The sequence below is a fragment of the Cryptomeria japonica genome, chromosome 2, assembly GCF_030272615.1.
Source record: "Cryptomeria japonica chromosome 2, Sugi_1.0, whole genome shotgun sequence".
Taxonomy (NCBI): domain Eukaryota; kingdom Viridiplantae; phylum Streptophyta; class Pinopsida; order Cupressales; family Cupressaceae; genus Cryptomeria; species Cryptomeria japonica.
Window position 1 is genome coordinate 584,084,314 of NC_081406.1, and position 17,463 is coordinate 584,101,776.

Genomic DNA, 17,463 nt, shown 5'->3' on the forward strand with positions numbered 1-17,463 from the left:
TAGTTACCTTGTAAGTTGTTCGGTATGCCCAAAGTACTGACAGTAGGCGCTCCTCCCAGTCATCATTCTCCACTCTGCAAGACTTATAAATCACCGACATGATTATTTTATTGGTCACCTTGGCCTGCCCGTTCGCCCGTGGATAGTAGGGGCTTGATAAGGAGTGGAAAATTTTGAACTCCGTTGTTAGCAATCTGATTATGTGATTTACAAAATGTCCTCCTCTGTCATTCGTCAGTTGGATTGGAATCCCATATCGCGTAATGATGTGTTCATAGATGAATTTTGCTGTATTGACCGCCGAATTGTCCGGTAAGGCCCGTGCCTCCACCCACTTGGTCAAGTATTCTGTTGCCACTACAATGTATCTGCATCGTCGGGCTCTACTTGGTTTTAATGGTTCGATGAAATCCAATCCCCATCTCTCAAACAGTTCCTGCACATTCGATGGGTTGAGGGGCATAAAATCCCTCTTTAATGGCCGTCCGACTCGTTGGCATGTATCACAGCTCGTCACCCACTCTCTGGCGTCATTATGTAGTGTCGGCCACCACAGTCCTGCCAACAGAACTTTCCTCGCCGTGGTGTCGGGCCCCATGTGTCCACCTGCGGGCCCTTCATGTGCTTCCCTTAGGACGCCCTGAATTTCTTCTTCTAGGACGCATCGCCGTACGATCTGGTCGGGTCCCTTTTTATACAAGAGGCCATTAATGAGTTGGAATGTCTTGCTCCTCAGTACCAGTTTCCTTCTTTCTCCTGGTGGCATCTCCCTGGGAAACCGTGATGTCGACAAGTATTCCCCCACGCCTGTGTACCAGGTGGGGAGAACTGCGATGCGAAATAAATGAGCGTTTGGAAAATCTTCATTCACTCCTTTGGCTGGTTCTCCTGACTGGATTCTCGACAGTTTGTCAGCTATCACATGGCTTTTCCCAGGTCTTACGATAATGTTAAATGTAAATTCTTATAGCAATAGCAGCCATCGGCTGATTCGTCCTTGGATAATTGGCTTGTTTACCAGGTACATTAACGCTTGGTGGTCCACATAAAATGTGAACGGGGTGGCCAGCAAGTAATGTCGAAATGTCTAGACGGAGGACACCATCCCGAGGGCTTCCCTTTCTGTGGTGCTATAATTTTTCTTTGCCTTCGACAAGAATCTGCTTGCAAAGTAGACCGGGTGATCTAGCCCGTGGTCGCCAACCTGCGCCAGTGTGGCCCCTATGGCAAAATTGGATGCGTCAACGTGTACGTGGAACTCTTTGTCCCAGTCAGGATATGTTAAGATTGGCGCACCCACCAACCGTGACTTCAGTTCTTGGAAGGCCTCTTCTTGAGCCGTCCCCCATGTATATCGTTCACCTTTCCTTGTCAGCTTGTCCAGAGGGCAGGATACTCGAGCAAAATTTTTGATAAATCGCCTGTAATACTCTATGTGTCCTAGGAAGGATTTGACTCCCGTGACATGTGTCGGTGCCTCCATTTCCACTATCACCCGAATCTTGTCTAGGTCAGTCTTGAGTCTAGCCTTACACACTATGTGTCCTAATAGCTTCCCTTGAGGCACCATGAATTTGCATTTTTTGGGGTTGAGTGCTAGGCGAGCTCGCCTGCATCTCTCCATGCATTCGCCAAGTGTGGCCAGATGTGTATCTTGGTTACTGTAGATGGACCAGTCGTCAAGGAACGCCCTGAAGTTCCCTACTGACATCTTTTCAAAAATGTGAAGGATTATCCGTTGAAATGAAGCTGGTGCGTTGCATAATCCGAACGGCATTCGATTACATGTGTACATGCCATCCTCCACTATGAAGGTGGTTTTTAATTTGTCTTCTTCGGCGATGGATATCTGGTTATACCCAGAAAATCCATCCATGAATGAATAAATTTCAGGACTGGCCACTTCTTCCAAGATGCTATCCGTAAATGGTATTGGAAATGGGTCTTTTATGGTGACTGCGTTAAGGCATTTGAAATCCACGCAGATTCGGATCTGGTTTGCCTCCTTTTTAAGGGATATCACTATGGGCGACACCCACTCATTGGTCTGCACTTTAAAAATAATCCCGGCTTCGAGCATACGTTCAATTTCATCATTCACTCTCGCCGAATAGTTTTTATTCATTCTGTACGGCCTCTTTCGTACAGGTACGACCCCAGGTACGAGTGAAATTTGGTGTACGCACAGTTCTGGCGGCACCCCTTTTAGGTCCTTATATGTCCAAGCGAATACATCCTTGTATTCCATGAATATTTTAAACGCGGTAGCTTTCAGCACTGGATTCTAGTCGTCGCCAACCAGGATGTTCCTTGGCTCTGCTTTCGTGCCGAGGTTTGTAGGTTTTACGGACTCTTCGTACCGGATTGGTTTCGTCATGTCAAACCTGTGCGCTGGTACTTCGTTGACCGGGGCATCCCCTTCGGTGTATTCCCCGTATGCTGGCGGAAATTCGTTCTCGTCCGGTTCCTCGTCAACCTGCAACATGTTGCACCCATACAGCAGCTCGTAGTCCTCCATTTGCCAGTGGAAGAGCCCATTAAGGGAATCGGTCTCGTGCTCGGAACATCCTTGGATTCCCAGGACGCCTTCCTCATTCGGTTCCCTTTCGTACTTTCCTCCGTCAACTCCGCCCTCGCCGTCTGATTCCGACTTTGACGCGAGTTCTTCACTCACAAGTTGTGTTTTCAGGTCGATAATAAATTTTCTCTCGGCTTTCTCTATTGACAACGTGTTACGCTTTCAGTTGTGATTCACTCTGGCTGCCACCAACCACCCTCTGCCTAGAATGGCATCGTATCCTTTCTTGGTGAGTGGAATCACCACGAAGTCAAGGACAAATGGTTGTGTCTCGATGGTCACTTGTTGCGCCATGAGCGTTCCAAGGGGTTTGATACCATGGTGATCCGCTCCCAGTAAGTTGAAGGTTGACGGCCATAGTGTCGGCTTGCCAAGCTGCTTCCAGGTTTCTTCCGGAAGCACATTCACTCCCGACCCGCCGTCGACAATAGTGTCAGTCAAAATGGTGCCAAGTATTCCCATTTCTACCACCGCCGGGTGTCGGCCACTATATAGTGTCAGAACCAATGGGTCTGTAGGTGTTCTGCCGGAAACATCCGTATGTCGGGTTGCCTGACTGTGTGGAGTTACTTGGACCGTACGTAGGAGTGTCGTACGTAATTGCGGCATCGTTTCCAGGAGGTCCTTCATCTTCACAGGTACTTCAATCTGCAACATTTGCTTCAGGATATTTTCCTCCGCCTTAGAGCGAGAAGTACTTACCACTTCCTGGGTGCTCCCTTGTGCCAACATTTCCTTCGCCACTTCAGCCTTGGCCTCCAACGTCCGCTGCTTCTCCGTGTGAGGGTTCGAGTATGTGGCCTTCTTTGCCTGTGACCGTGTGATTGCCAATACCCATTCCTCCGTCCTGTCAATGTTGAGTAGGTTCACTCTTGACTTTGGGCAAGTTCCATCATCGTGGTCTCCAGGCCCACACCATTTGCATAGTTTTTGTGGAGTTTCTTCTGAGGTGCATTCCCTGGCAAAGTGGCCCCATTGATTGCAGGCTCGGCATTGGATCATTGGCCGTCCCTTTGCATCATATTTGATCCGGCTCCTATTATTATTATTGGTTTTCCCCCCTCGCCGGTTGTTCCGGTATTCGCCAGATGATGCACTATTGTTGGCGGTTTGCAAAGTTTTGACGACCGGCTGTCCTTGCGTGAAGAGAACTTGTTGGCTCCTGGTTTTCATATTGTAGGGGCATTCCTTTGTCAAATGTCCCGCAATCTGACAAATGTCATAGAAAGCCTTCTTGGGGCAGAACCCCTTGGTGTGTCCGTCACTCCTACAGTCGATACACCACACGTCATTTTCTTCAGTCTTACTCGTACTCCCCTTCATGGCTTTGAATTCTTTCAGCATTCGTTCCATGTCCTTTTGGAGAGCGTGCACCTTTTTACTCGATTCGCTACTGCTGCTGCTTTCCCCGTCAGAATCTTCATCATCGTCAGATGAATATTTATTACTTTTCTTCTTCTTTGATGTTTTGTATTCGCTCTCTAGGTCCATCGCCCTATTATAGGCGTCGTCATATGATGTCGGGGGTACAATTTTCATCTTTTTTCGTAGGGAGAATTTCAATCCTTCAACGAACCATCGTTTCTTCAATCCCTCTGCTGGTTGGCTTTCCATTTTACCCAGCAATTCCTTCAGCCTCCTGCTGTATGCCCGTACTGTCTCCTTGGTACCTTGTTTGGTACTGTATATCTCCGTTACAATTTCATTATCATCACGGAGCAACCGAAACTCCTCTGTGAATTCCTTCTGTAGATTGGCCCACGTGGCCACTTTTTGCTTGTCCACATCGAAGTACCAATCTATGGCAACTCCACGTAACGTGGCTGGGAACTGCTGTACCCAGTCATCCTGGTTTGTCACTCCATTGGTGGACCAAATGGTTTCACATGTACGGCAGTGCTGTAAGGGGTCTTCCTTGCTGTCCCCTGTGAACTTTGGCAATTTTTGTTTACTCGCCATCCCGGGTCGTCTTCTTGGGGGCGGTTGTGTCTGTGTTTGTGACCCTACGCTGCTTCCTACGGTGGCGCCGGTGGTGTCCTGCGTGGGCGACTGGAGGTACGGTGTTTTGCCTGTCGTGTGTGGCACCTACACCCGTACGGTTGCCCTCCCCTTCGCTCTCACCCGCGCCCACTCCTGGTTCCCGTTGGTGATCTTCACTCCGTGGTGTAAGGGATAAGTTTCTAAATTGATCCCGAGTCTCCTCGACTAGATTTCGCCGTAACCTTGTTTCTTTCAGAAACTCTTCGTGGCTCCGCGTCCTACGATGATCTGGCGACGCATAGAAATTTCCGTCGGCTTCTGCACCCTCCGTGACACCTCCTTGGTTCCCCTCGGGCCCCCCTTCAGCAGGTCGTCCTTCGGCAAGTTGCCTTAGCCTCCGTCTATGTTCTACACATTGCTCCAGAATCAAGGCCCTCTGCATGGCCTCCCACTCGTTTGTTTCTACTTTCTTATTTCTATCTTTATTCAAAAGGTTGGGCATTAATTGCCATACATTTCCATCCTTCGCAATACATAACCAAAATTACGTCTTTATTAATTCATTTGTCGGATACAATCTTGTGTTGATGACACTTTTATTTAAATATATAAAGTTCAAGTTTCAATTCCCTCCTGGCCTGGCGCCATCCCATTTCGCTTCTCGTTGGTTGCTGTCTTCATACTATTGCAGGATTTGTTGGCGTCGCTCTTCTTGGGCAGTCTCCTCCAGGCGAGCTTGTTGTGCCAGCGATGCTTGTGCAAGTAACCGGGGAAGATGGTTCATCAACCGATTTACTGTCGGGCTCACCTCCAACGTTGTCCACATGGCACTGGGTGGGATTTCCGCCTCTGCCGCCTCTCGTCGGACGTAGGTCTGGATGGCTACCTGGAGCAAAATTGAAAATTCTCTTGTTGCCGTATCTTCTCTTGTGTAAAGTTCTGTTCGCACATCGTCGGCCTCTGGGTTTATTTCACCAACGGGTAGGCCCATCGTGTCCGTGCGCCATCCGCGTCTTCCATTCTCGAGTACGTCTAGGCAACGACACCAAATGTTTGCCCTCTCGGGTGAATACTTAAAGCATAAAGTACGTAATGCAGAATAATGCCATAGATATCAGACAAGTATCAGATATGTTATTCCATTCATAATTCGTGTGTTGCAAGTTACATTCTGAAGTATATAAAGATACCGAGGGGGTGCGAGTGCCAACCGTCGCACCGCAACTACCACCCCTTGGCTGCCAACTAACAAACCCAATTACGACTTAATTAACTAGTCTTATTCCCATATACAATAATGCGGCTAACAACAACGATATCTCCTGTAGCTATAATAACATCAACAAGATTGACTCTCTACTAGCGAAGAATAGAAATTTGACACAACAAAAAGTAAATGAGATATTCACTAATGTAGGACACCGCTGGAAGGTCCACTTGATGTGAGTGGGGTGACAATAGCGAAGGCTGTAACCTGACAAATAGGCCTTACCCAGGCTATATAGAGGGATCCACCAACCTCTGTGAATTGGGAGGTTGTGGTACCTAAGGTAAGCCTGTATGAGGGGTGTGTGTGTCCAAGCAAATATAAGCAAAGAGAAATAGTAAATTAGATTGCTATTTTTTTGTGTGTGATTGTGAGCAATACAATTTAAGAGAATGTGTACATGATCATATTATAGAGTCCTTTTCGTTTTGTAAGGGCTATGCAAATAAGATGTGACTTGAAAGAAGAATCAAAGTACCAGAGCAAAAATAAAATATCTGTAATTAATTTTAGAGGATCAACAAATTTGCTTCCTTGGACTTTTGTAATAATTAGAGACACAAATTAGAGACGTAAGTTCTTGGATCTTTAAAGCTAGCTTTATTATTCAAGACAAATTCAGAATAAATTGGTTGACTTCTTATGCCTTTTTCATGTGTTTTTGCATTATGATTGAAGAAACAAATCTTAACAAAACTGGAATGTTGTTCAAATAGCATATAAATTGATGCTTAACTATAAACTAGAACAATGGAATATCAAAATCTGATTCTAACGAAGAATTCTGAAACATTTTTCAGATTAAAACAATAATCAAATGTTCAAGGACCTCTGCATCAGATTACACTTAAGAAAGCTATTATAGAACTACCAATGATAAAATGCAATCGAAAGAAACTGAAAACCATAAAGATTGTGATCTATCACTCATAATCAACTGTCACATATGATAGATGACAGAGATGAAGCTATTACAATCATTAAACTTGTTTTGCAATCGTGAATGGAGCTCAAGCTAGCCAGATTTTAATCTTTTTGTGTTTTTAATATTTATGCTAAAACAGAGTATGAAATGTCCAAAGCTGTGAATTAGAGATGCAAATATGGTCTGATGACTGATCTATGACATTTGCTTGGATCAGATTTTCTTGCAAACATGGACAAATCTTCTTCAAATCCACATGCATGGTGTAGAGACCTAATTCCTTTGATTTCTAATGCAATATTAATGGCTGGAAGCTAGTCCATACTCTTAAGGGATTAGGTTCCTTCTTGATTTCCACAAACAGTATGGGCATGACTGGTTTCCTATTGATGCTCTCAGTTACCATCTCTTCGAGTACCAAAATCACATCTACATCTGCAATTTGCTATCATGTCACCTCAACATCTTCAAACGTCCTTGCACAATTCTTTATCAACTGACATGTGATTCCTTGACCTTCTTAATTCAATTTGCAGTTGAATTGTTCCTTTGATAGTTTATATATATCACTGCATTTTATTTTATAACAGGAGGCAATTCTGTTGGCTGAGGTTTTGCTTTCCAATCTTGACTGATGACCCAATTCAATCTCCCTTTTAGATTGATGGTTGTGGACGATCAGCAGGTCCTAAAAAATGCTTACTCTTTGATCAACCAATCCACCAAAATCAACTAGAATAGATTGCATGTATGCTTGCCATTCCCTGGAGCTTTTACTTTAGTCACTAAACACCCATAGGAATCAATGGCTGAAATCTGGCATCCTCAAAAGCAATGGCTTTGGTAGATTAAGGTTTTCCCAAAATGTATGGCTTCTTAGCCTTTTGATCTACCATAATCAACTAGATTGAATCACTCAATGTTAAATTATAGTCTCAGTCGTAACACTCAGAAAACTAAATCTGTTTCTCTAATTGTATCAGCGCACAGAATACTAATTCTGTTATTTACGATTTAATTAAGATTGGAATTTAGTTAGTGTTAACTAACAAATTAGTTTTGCAAACATTTAGTTTGGTTAAAGTAATGAACGCCGGTGTAGAGGATCGTGGCTCCACACAGGGGTCACGACCCTATGTGGAACCACGTAGGATCGCGACCCCCTGTGGGGGCACGATTCCATGAAGACAATTGCATATATACGCCATCCTCCCTATTGAACTTGGTGTTCGATTTGAATAACAAACAGACAGAGATTGGTGACATATATATACATTTGCCTTCGTACCTACAAAGGCAAATCGATAAGAGACATAATCGATTTTCATTTCTTCGATCTGACCCTAACATACCAGATTTTGAAGCTACAACAAATCTGATTTCACAGAAACAATAACAGTCTATTTTACATTTACATGGTATCAGAGCCTAACTATTTAAAGATCCGAATAGACTAAAAGCGAAGTTACAAATTAAAATCGAAGATTTCTAAAATGGCGAACACAATCAGATTCGAGGACAGACTCGAAGGAGCAGCAAATTTTGTGGCTTGGAAAGTCAGAATTATGATAGTATTAAAAGAGAACAAAGTAATCAAATTCATAAAAGAAGACAAGCCCGAACTTGAAGACGAACTTGAGAAAACTGTATGGAATGAAGGAAATGATAAAGCTGTAAAAATCATGATAGATGCAGTAAGGGATCACATAATACCACTTATATTAAAATATGACAACGCATATGAAATGTACAAAACCCTTGAAAGGACGTATGAGATAAACAATCCGAGCAAAACCCTCGCTCTAAAACGACAGTTGAACCACATGAGTATAAATAAAGGTGAATCAATAAACTCATACTTCATGAGGATAGGTTCACTCAGAGATCAACTGCAAAAAACTTGATTATCATGTCGAGAAGCAAGAACTATCAATGATTACCCTAGACGGATTACCTGAATCCTGGGAATCATTCAAACAAGGCATAAATGCAAGGGATAAATTCACAGAATTTGATCGACTAAGGGATGATTGTCTCCTTGAAGAATCAAGGCAAATGAAAGGGGGAAATCACAAAACCAAAGATGAGGACCTCCACATTCTGAATACCGACTCCCGTAAGAAAGGCAAGAAGAGAAACTTCAAGAAAAGAAAATCCCACCATGGGAAAAGCTTTCATAAGAAAGACATGTCAAAAATCCAATTTCACAAATGTGATCAGTACGGACATATTTCATTTAATTGTCTTGACAAATTAAAACAGCAGGCATCATTCGCCAAAGTAGAGAGGAACACAGAACTTGAATCTGAGAAGTTTGTATTATATTCAGCACTATCAAGTCAAGCTTCAAACAAGTCTAACACTTGGGTGATAGACAGTGGATTGTCAAGACATGTCATCGGATTCAGAGAATTATTAGACTCAATGGAAGAAGGATCAAATGAAGAGGTAACAATAGGGGATGACTCTGCACATCCAGTAAAAGGTGTTGGGACATGTACAATCAGACTAAAGCCTGGAATCTCAATTCAACTCACCGGAGTACTATTTGTACTAGGTATCAAAAGGAACCTAGTCTCTATCTCTGCACTTGAGGATGATGGATATAGAGTCTCATTCATAGAAGGAAAAGTAATGGCATGGCCAAAAACATCCACCTTCAAAAGAGCACAAGTGATTGGTTACAAACAAGGACACCTATATGAATTGTGTAATGAGCCAAATCAAACCTTACTTCATGAAGTCATAGATCAAATAGAAATTTGGCATAGAAGACTAGGGCACTTACACTTTTGTGCTCTACCCTCTATGGAGAAATTAGTCACAGGACTACCTAAACTAAAGCCAATTCATTCAGATGTTTGTAAAGGATGTGCACTAGGGAAAAACACTAAAAGCTCTTTTTCGTGCAGCTCTAGAAAAACTAAAAGAGTACTAGAACTAGTTCACTTTGACTTATGTGGTGGGCCTATGTCTGAACCATCACTAGGAAACACTTTATACTAGGTAATCTTTGTAGACGATTTCTCTAGGAAAACTTGGATTTATTTTCTTAAAAGTAAGGAATCTGAAGATATTCTTAGGAAATTTAAAGAGTTCAAATCTATTACAGAAAATCACTCTGGTAGGAAAATCAAAACTCTAAGGACTGACAATGGTAGGGAATACACATCAGATGTATTTAAAGAGTTTTGTAAAGATGCTGGGATTAAGAGGGAGTTCACTGTACCCTACAATCCTCAACAAAACGGGGTGGCTAAAAGAAAGAATAGAACAATAGTAGAAGCGACAAGGGCTATGTTGTTGGATCAAAACCTAGAAATTGCACTTTGGGGAGAAGCCACTAATACCGCTGTATACATTCAAAACAGATGTCCCCACTCTCATATTGGTGACAAAACTCCTGAAGAAGTCTTTATTGGAATTAAACTTGATATTAGCCATCTCAAAATATTTGGATGTCCTGTTTATATTCATGTACCTAAGGAGAAAAGAACTAAACTAGAACCTACTAGGCAGAAAGGGATTTTTGTAGGATATAGTGAAACATCTAAAGCCTACCGAATATTCATACCTAGACAAAAACAAATAGAATTAAGCAGAGATGTCATATTTGAAGAAGATGTAGCCATTAACAAAACAAGGAGTTCCATCACACCTGAGATCCCAACTAATTCCATGAATTTGTAAGAAAATTCTCTTTCTGAAACTCAGAGGGAGCATCCTGAGGAAAACACCTTGGAACATGAGAATACTACAACAAAGAATCCCAGGAAAAGACCACTATGGGCCACCAAAACAGTACAGGAAGCAAAATCCTATGGAGCACCTAGAGGAACATTTAGAGAAAGCAAAAGATCTTCAAAATTTTCTAGCTATGTTACTCTAATGACAGAACTCATAAATGCTGAACCCTCAAGTGTCGGAGAGGCTCTTAAACAACAAGTATGGAAGGATGCCATGATAGAGGAATATCAATCTATCTTAAAGAATGATGTATGGAAAATTGTGCCTAGACCTAAAGGAAAATCAGTTGTATCTTCTAAATGGCTCTTTAAAATCAAGCATGCTGCTGATGGCAATATAGAAAAACATAAGGCAAGATCTGTTGCTCGAGGCTTCTCACAGAAGGAAGGCATTGACTATGAAGAAACATTTGCACCTGTTGCACGATACACTTCTGTCAGAACAATCTGGGCTATAGCAGCATCTAAAGGATGGAAAGTTCATCAAATGGACGTAAAAACTGCATTTTTGAATGGAACAATTGAAGAAGTATATCTAGAGCAACTTGAGGGATTTGAGGTAAATAATGCAAAAACATATGTATGCAAGTTAGAGAAAGCACTGTATGGGTTAAAACAGGCTCCCAGAGCATGGTATGAAAGAATTGACAGTTACTTATTAGGGATAGGTTTCTCTAAGATCATTGCTGATCCAAATCTGTATTTCAAAACAATCAAAGGTGAAATGTTGATACTGATATTATATGTAGATGACTTATTAATTACAGGCGAAGATCATCTCATTGCAAAATGCAAACAGGAACTAGCTTCAGAGTTTGAGATGAAGGATTTAGGTCTACTCCATTATTTCCTTGGATTAGAAGTATGGCAACGATCAGATGGTATTTATCTAAATCAAGGTAAATACACCATTGACATTCTGAAGAGATTTGGAATGATGAATTGCAAGTCAATGTTATCTCCTATGGAAACTAACCTTCATAAACTAAAAGAAGCTATAGCAGATTCCAAATTTGCAGATCCAACATTATACAGACAGATTATTGGATCACTAATGTACCTAGTCAATACCAGACCTGATATATGTTATGCAGTTAATGCACTCAGTCAACACATGGTTGAACCCAAAGAAATACATTTGGTTGCAGTAAAGCATATATTGAGATATCTACAAGGTACCTTGGACTATGGACTTCATTATGAACACACTGCATTGAACTTACATGAATACTCTGATTCAGATTGGGCTGGAAGCGTGATAGATAGGAAGAGCACTTCAGGGTGCTGTTTCAGCTTAGGATCAGCTATGGTATCTTGGATCAGCAGAAAACAATCATCCGTAGCTCAGAGCTCCGTAGAAGCTGAATATATAGCTGCATCCATGGTAGTTAAGGAAGCCATATGGTTGAGGAAACTGATAGTAGGACTGTTTGGTGAGAGTCTGAAGCCTACAATCATTCATTGTGACAATCAGAGCTGCATTAAACTTTCAGTGAATCCTGTTTTCCATGATAGATCCAAGCACATTGAGATCCCATATCACTATGTGAGAGATATGACAGAGAGAAAGGTAATAAGATTGGAATATGTCAATACAGGAGATCAGACAGCTGACATTCTCACCAAACCCCTAGCAAGAGTGAAAATTGATCACTTCAGGAGGTATCTTGGTATGGTTAAAATGTAATTGATACATATAAAGATGTTTAAAATTATGTAAACTTCTTGGTCATATAATTAAGTATATGAAGTATGTAACCTTTCACTGTGTACATTTCTAAAGGATGACGATTCTTTAGTTAATGAACACTTGTATTTAAACATTGTAAGGTGACGATCTTATAAATGTTTGGAAGATCATATAAACTGAAAATCAAACAATTTGAATATTAGTAATATGATAAGTTATAGTAGACATTATGTAAGCGGATTAATGTCAGTGCACATACTATAACAGGGATATCAAAGTGAGTATATCCTTAGTATCACAGGCTGATACTTAAACTTGGATATCAAAGTGAGTATATCATTAGTATCACAGGCTGATACTTAAACTTGGATATCAAAGTGAGTAAGTGATGTGATTCTCATGAGATTAGTGATGAGCTCAATTAAAGTTTTAGGCCTATACTCCTAAGACTAAGAGGGAGTGTTAAATTATAGTCTCAGTCGTAACACTCAGAAAACTAAATCTGTTTCTCTAATTGTTTCAGTGCACACAATACTAATTCTGTTATTTACATTTTAATTAAGATTGGAATTTAGTTAGTGTTAACTAACAAATTAGTTTTGCAAACATTTAGTTTGGTTAAAGTAATGAACGCCGGTGTAGAGGATCGTGGCTCCACACAGGGGTCACGACCCTATGTGGAACGGGTTCCACATAGGATCGTGACCCCCTATGGGGGCACGATTCCATGAAGACAATCGCATATATACGCCATCCTCCTTATTGAACTTGGTGTTCGAATTGAATAACAAACAGACAGAGATCGGTGACCTATATATACATTTGCCTTTGTACCTACAGAGGCAAATCGATAAGAGACACAATCTAGTTTCATTTCTTTGATCTGACCCTAACATACCAGATCTTGAAGCGACAGCAAATCTGATTGCACAGAAACAATAACAGTCTATTTTACATTTACACACAACATCAAATCTACTTCCCAAAATAATGCTTAAAATCTTGCCAAGGAACTTTGCTGAGTAGATAGAATGGGCCCACCATCACTTGCCACTAGATTCCATGCAGAAGCACTTCAATTGTTTCGACAGAGATAAACCCTTGCAGAGATTTTGCAAATTGGTCCTTGACCAATAGGAATTGGACTTACTATGCCACATGTTCTTATGCCCCCTAGCTTCACTACTCTTAACTTGTTAAACTTTGGTCAAGATCAACGATCGATATGCATCTGCCCTAAAGATTGATGGCATCAATTGATTGCTAGATAGCCAAAGTGTCTAGTGGGACAATCTGTGGAAGATCATACTTTAATTGGAGTTTACTAGATCACACTGCATGGTCTAGCTGGAGCCACCCAATTCATTTACCCAATAAGTAAAACTTTGCTCCTATTCGATCAACCAATGGAATCAATCTCCTCTGACACCTTCGCTACCAAGCCTTGAGAATATCGTGAACCTTTGGATCGAGATTAAATCAATAGTGCAGAAGCTTTGGTGACATGCCCTTCGTTAATCAATTCCTATTTTGCTTTGACCAATGGCATGGCTCCTCGGTGCTTCCTTCCTAAAAGCTATTTGAAGCTCACGTGTAGGTTCTGAACTGTCTTGATCATGTGGCTGAAAGTCATGCTGATGCATCTCGAAGGGAAGAAATACTTTCAACCTTACCTTTTTATGGATACTTGCTTAATGATTAAATCTTGAGAAACAGCCATTGCTGCTCAGAAATTTTGTGTGAAACTGTCAGCAAATGGAACAGTGCGTAACCTTAGATTCACAGTTGATTGATTCCCTGTATGCTGATGATAGGCACTTCTCGATATGCCAAGAGATGATCATTGCACCAGCCAAGCTGGTCCACCGATTCACAAATAGCCAGTACATGTTTACTGAACAAGTAGGATCAAATCACTTAAGTGAGATGTGACTACTGATAACTAGTCAAAATATAATATAAGGGTGTAGACTAAGGAAAATTTATTTGGCCATATTACACAGACATTAGAACCAGTCCACCATGAATGCAAACCATAAACTCGAACAATCCAACAATGGACAAAATTTTACTTAGGCAAGATGGTTTTGTTGCTAGATTGTCCTCTTATGAGCACACTATAGGTTACTGAATCATTATTTGCAAAACCATCTAGTAATGCAATAAGCATAGAGATTTATGTAATATGATAAGCATAGAGATTTACAGAATGCAGGGAACAAATTGCATGGACATATGACATGGAGGTCCATATAAGTACAACATGAAGCCATAATAAGAGGAGCTCAAATCAGGTGTCAACATTTGCTATGGAGATGGACAGAGAATCTAGACCTGAAAGAGTCAAACTTCTCTTATCTGGTAAGAACTTCTATCCTTGTGATTAGAGATGCTCTGTTAAACTAAATAGGTTATATGGGGCCCCTCCAACACCAAACATATTGATAGGGAGTGGTTGTTATTGGATATTCTGTTGAATGATAATGTAAGTCCTAACGGGGGTGAAATTATTGCTTTTAATTTGGAAAAGTAATTCAATGTGCATAAAGGGGTGGAAATTTTAATGTGTTCCTACTTCATCGATGCTCTTTGCAGTCCTCTGCTCTTTGAAACTAAATTTTAACGCACTGGAATGCTGCCATGAAGGCTGTGCCTGTAGTTTATAACTTTATAGCGCTTCCTTATATGGTCACAAGTATCATCCTTATTAAACTCTCACATGCAATTAGTTTTTGCCTTTGGCACACAGCCATCATTGATACTGAGATGCCTAGGATTCCTAAGACATTGAAGGAAGACATTGAAAGTATAGGAAGCTGGCTTCTGTGGGGAACTTTTACTTTAGTTTGAGTGGAAGGGACATTGACTATGCCTTGTCGCCTTTATCAGTCATGGAAATATTTTTTTAGTATGCTCATGGAATAAATGGAGTTTTATGGGCCAAGTCTCTAAGGGTGTATCCAATACTACCCATCATCTTAGGTGCACAACCGTAGAGGCCATGGCTCAGGAAATTTAGCTTTCCGATTCAGAGAGTCGGGCCATAGATCTGAGACCTGCACGACAATATTCAGAGAATCAGAAGTACCTGCAATTTCAAACTGCTTAAGATTAGTATGATCTAACTGCACATGCCTGCAGAGATGGATGCATGTTAATGTTAATGCTACCATCTGAAGAAAAGTTGTTTGGTAGTGATAAGTTTGGTGATTGTCCTAGGTGCACCTTTCTATGTGGGTTTATAATTCATTTATTCACATGTAGAACTGATTTAGGCATCAGAAGAGAGCAATTTCTGGAAGCTTAAAATGATTTAAATTATTAGCTGAGTTTTTCATTACGTTTTTTCATTTCTTGTCCTTTTTTTAACAATGAGTGACAAAATGTATGTCAGTTGTTAACTTGTTATAAGTCAATTTTTTTCAAAATTTGAACTTTTTTCTGTATTTGAGTTTCTTTGAGTATTACGTGATTAAACCCTAGGAGGGTGGCTGGGCAACTTGTGCGTTGAATTCATAGAGCCCTAAAAGAAAGAGGAGTTACCTGCCTTCCTGTGATGTGTGTAAAACATCCGTCTAACAATTCTTATATGGAAATTCATTACCTATGAATTTCTCTCACAAAAAGCTAGCTATCAGTCTTGCAAAGGGTCCTATATCTTCCATTAATTAGTACGCAAGCATTAAAAATGCCAAAGATATTGGAATCCACTTTCACATACTAATGCTGTGATGAAGTCTCAAACATCTGAATTTGTTTTGGCTTAACATTGTTGGTGTAGTAAAAATTGAGTTTCTTTGTATTTTTGTAGAGGTTATTAGTCTTGACAGCAATTTTTTTGTTTATCTTCAAGATTCGCAGAGGGAATGATATACTGTCTTGGTTGTAGTCCATTTGTAGGTTTATTGGAAATTGGGCTTTGCTTTGTATGTGTAAATATCACTAATCTTTTGACAATATTCAAGACTCGTGGATTGGAGTTGTATCGGCAACAGTACATTCCTGTGGACTATCTTTTAGGGAACCATGTAATAGAGTGACTCATGAGAGGTCTTGCATCTAGTATCATTGGCTTTAAAGACTATGATTTCTTGTTTATCTCTTTAGACTTAGCTATAGGTGCTTTTGATGATTCCAATCTCCCTTTTGCCTATCTTATTAGAATACTTTACCTTTCTTGTCTTGGATATGAATAATTCATGTCTGAATTTTGAATATAGAATTATTGAAGTAATCACAATTCTGTTTCAACATCAAGCAAAGACTATAAAGTACATCTTCACATGCAGGAATGGAATTCATTTATTCAAAGAGTTTGGTAAGGTTATGTGCTTTCAGCATATCTTTACATTTCATTGGGAAGAATCTCTCTCTCTCTCTCTCTCTCTCTCTCTCTCATATATATAGGTGTCACACTGAGGAAATGCATTTCAATCTTCAATAAGCAATGTTCCATTTGATAAATCATTTGCCCTTTCGTCAAGTTTGAGTTCTTTTGCATTACCATATTCTGGATAATGAACTCCTAATTTTTTGACACAAATTAGCCATCAAGGTTGAGTTCTTTTAGCACTATTTAAGATTTTAATTTGCAACCTCATCGTATAAACCTTGACAAAAGTTGGAAATTATAATTTGATCCCTTAAGTTATAAGCTGTTACCCATTCTTGCTTGAAAACCCTTGGACCTGGGTATGATCTGCTTCCAGTTTGAATCCTGGTGCTGTTTAACAGGGGAATGGCCAGGATGCTGTCTTTGCCCTGTGGTTTACTTGAACCCACTTCAAATCTAACAGAATTTCATGGATTTTGCAGTGAACCTGTGGTAGTTTGGTCATTCAATTTAAAATTTAATTTTTTTTATAAAATTTTAATTACACTTGAATTGATTCTGCACCTTTTACGTTTGGAAATTTGCTCTATTATATAATGGGAATTTGGAGCTTGAGCAGTTTCCATATAAAAGTATTATATATATTTAAAATTTTAAACCATTAAGGATATGTTTTTAATTTATTTATGAAGGAATGAAGTTTAGTTATAAAAACATTTATTATAGATATGCTATTTATTTATTTAGGAAAGATTTATGGTTAAAACTTTAAATATTGACATTTGGAGAAGATAATGAGAATTTGGATTGAGAGAAGGTGAAGTGAGTGTGTGTTTATGGACAAACCCAAATTTATTGAATCCACGAGCCAAATATGAATCAGAACCAGTATTAGTAACTTAGCTTATAAGCAATTAAATCAAGAATAGTGAAGTTATGACCTG

At 40.2% G+C, this 17,463-nt stretch overlaps 1 protein-coding gene across 1 annotated transcript in view; it reads left to right on the forward strand.

The window, feature by feature from the left end:
- The window catches only part of LOC131051364 (protein CutA 1, chloroplastic), a 149,144-nt gene that overhangs the window by 130,188 nt on the left and 1,493 nt on the right, over window positions 1-17,463 (forward strand). The gene's annotated exons all lie outside the window — the stretch shown is intronic.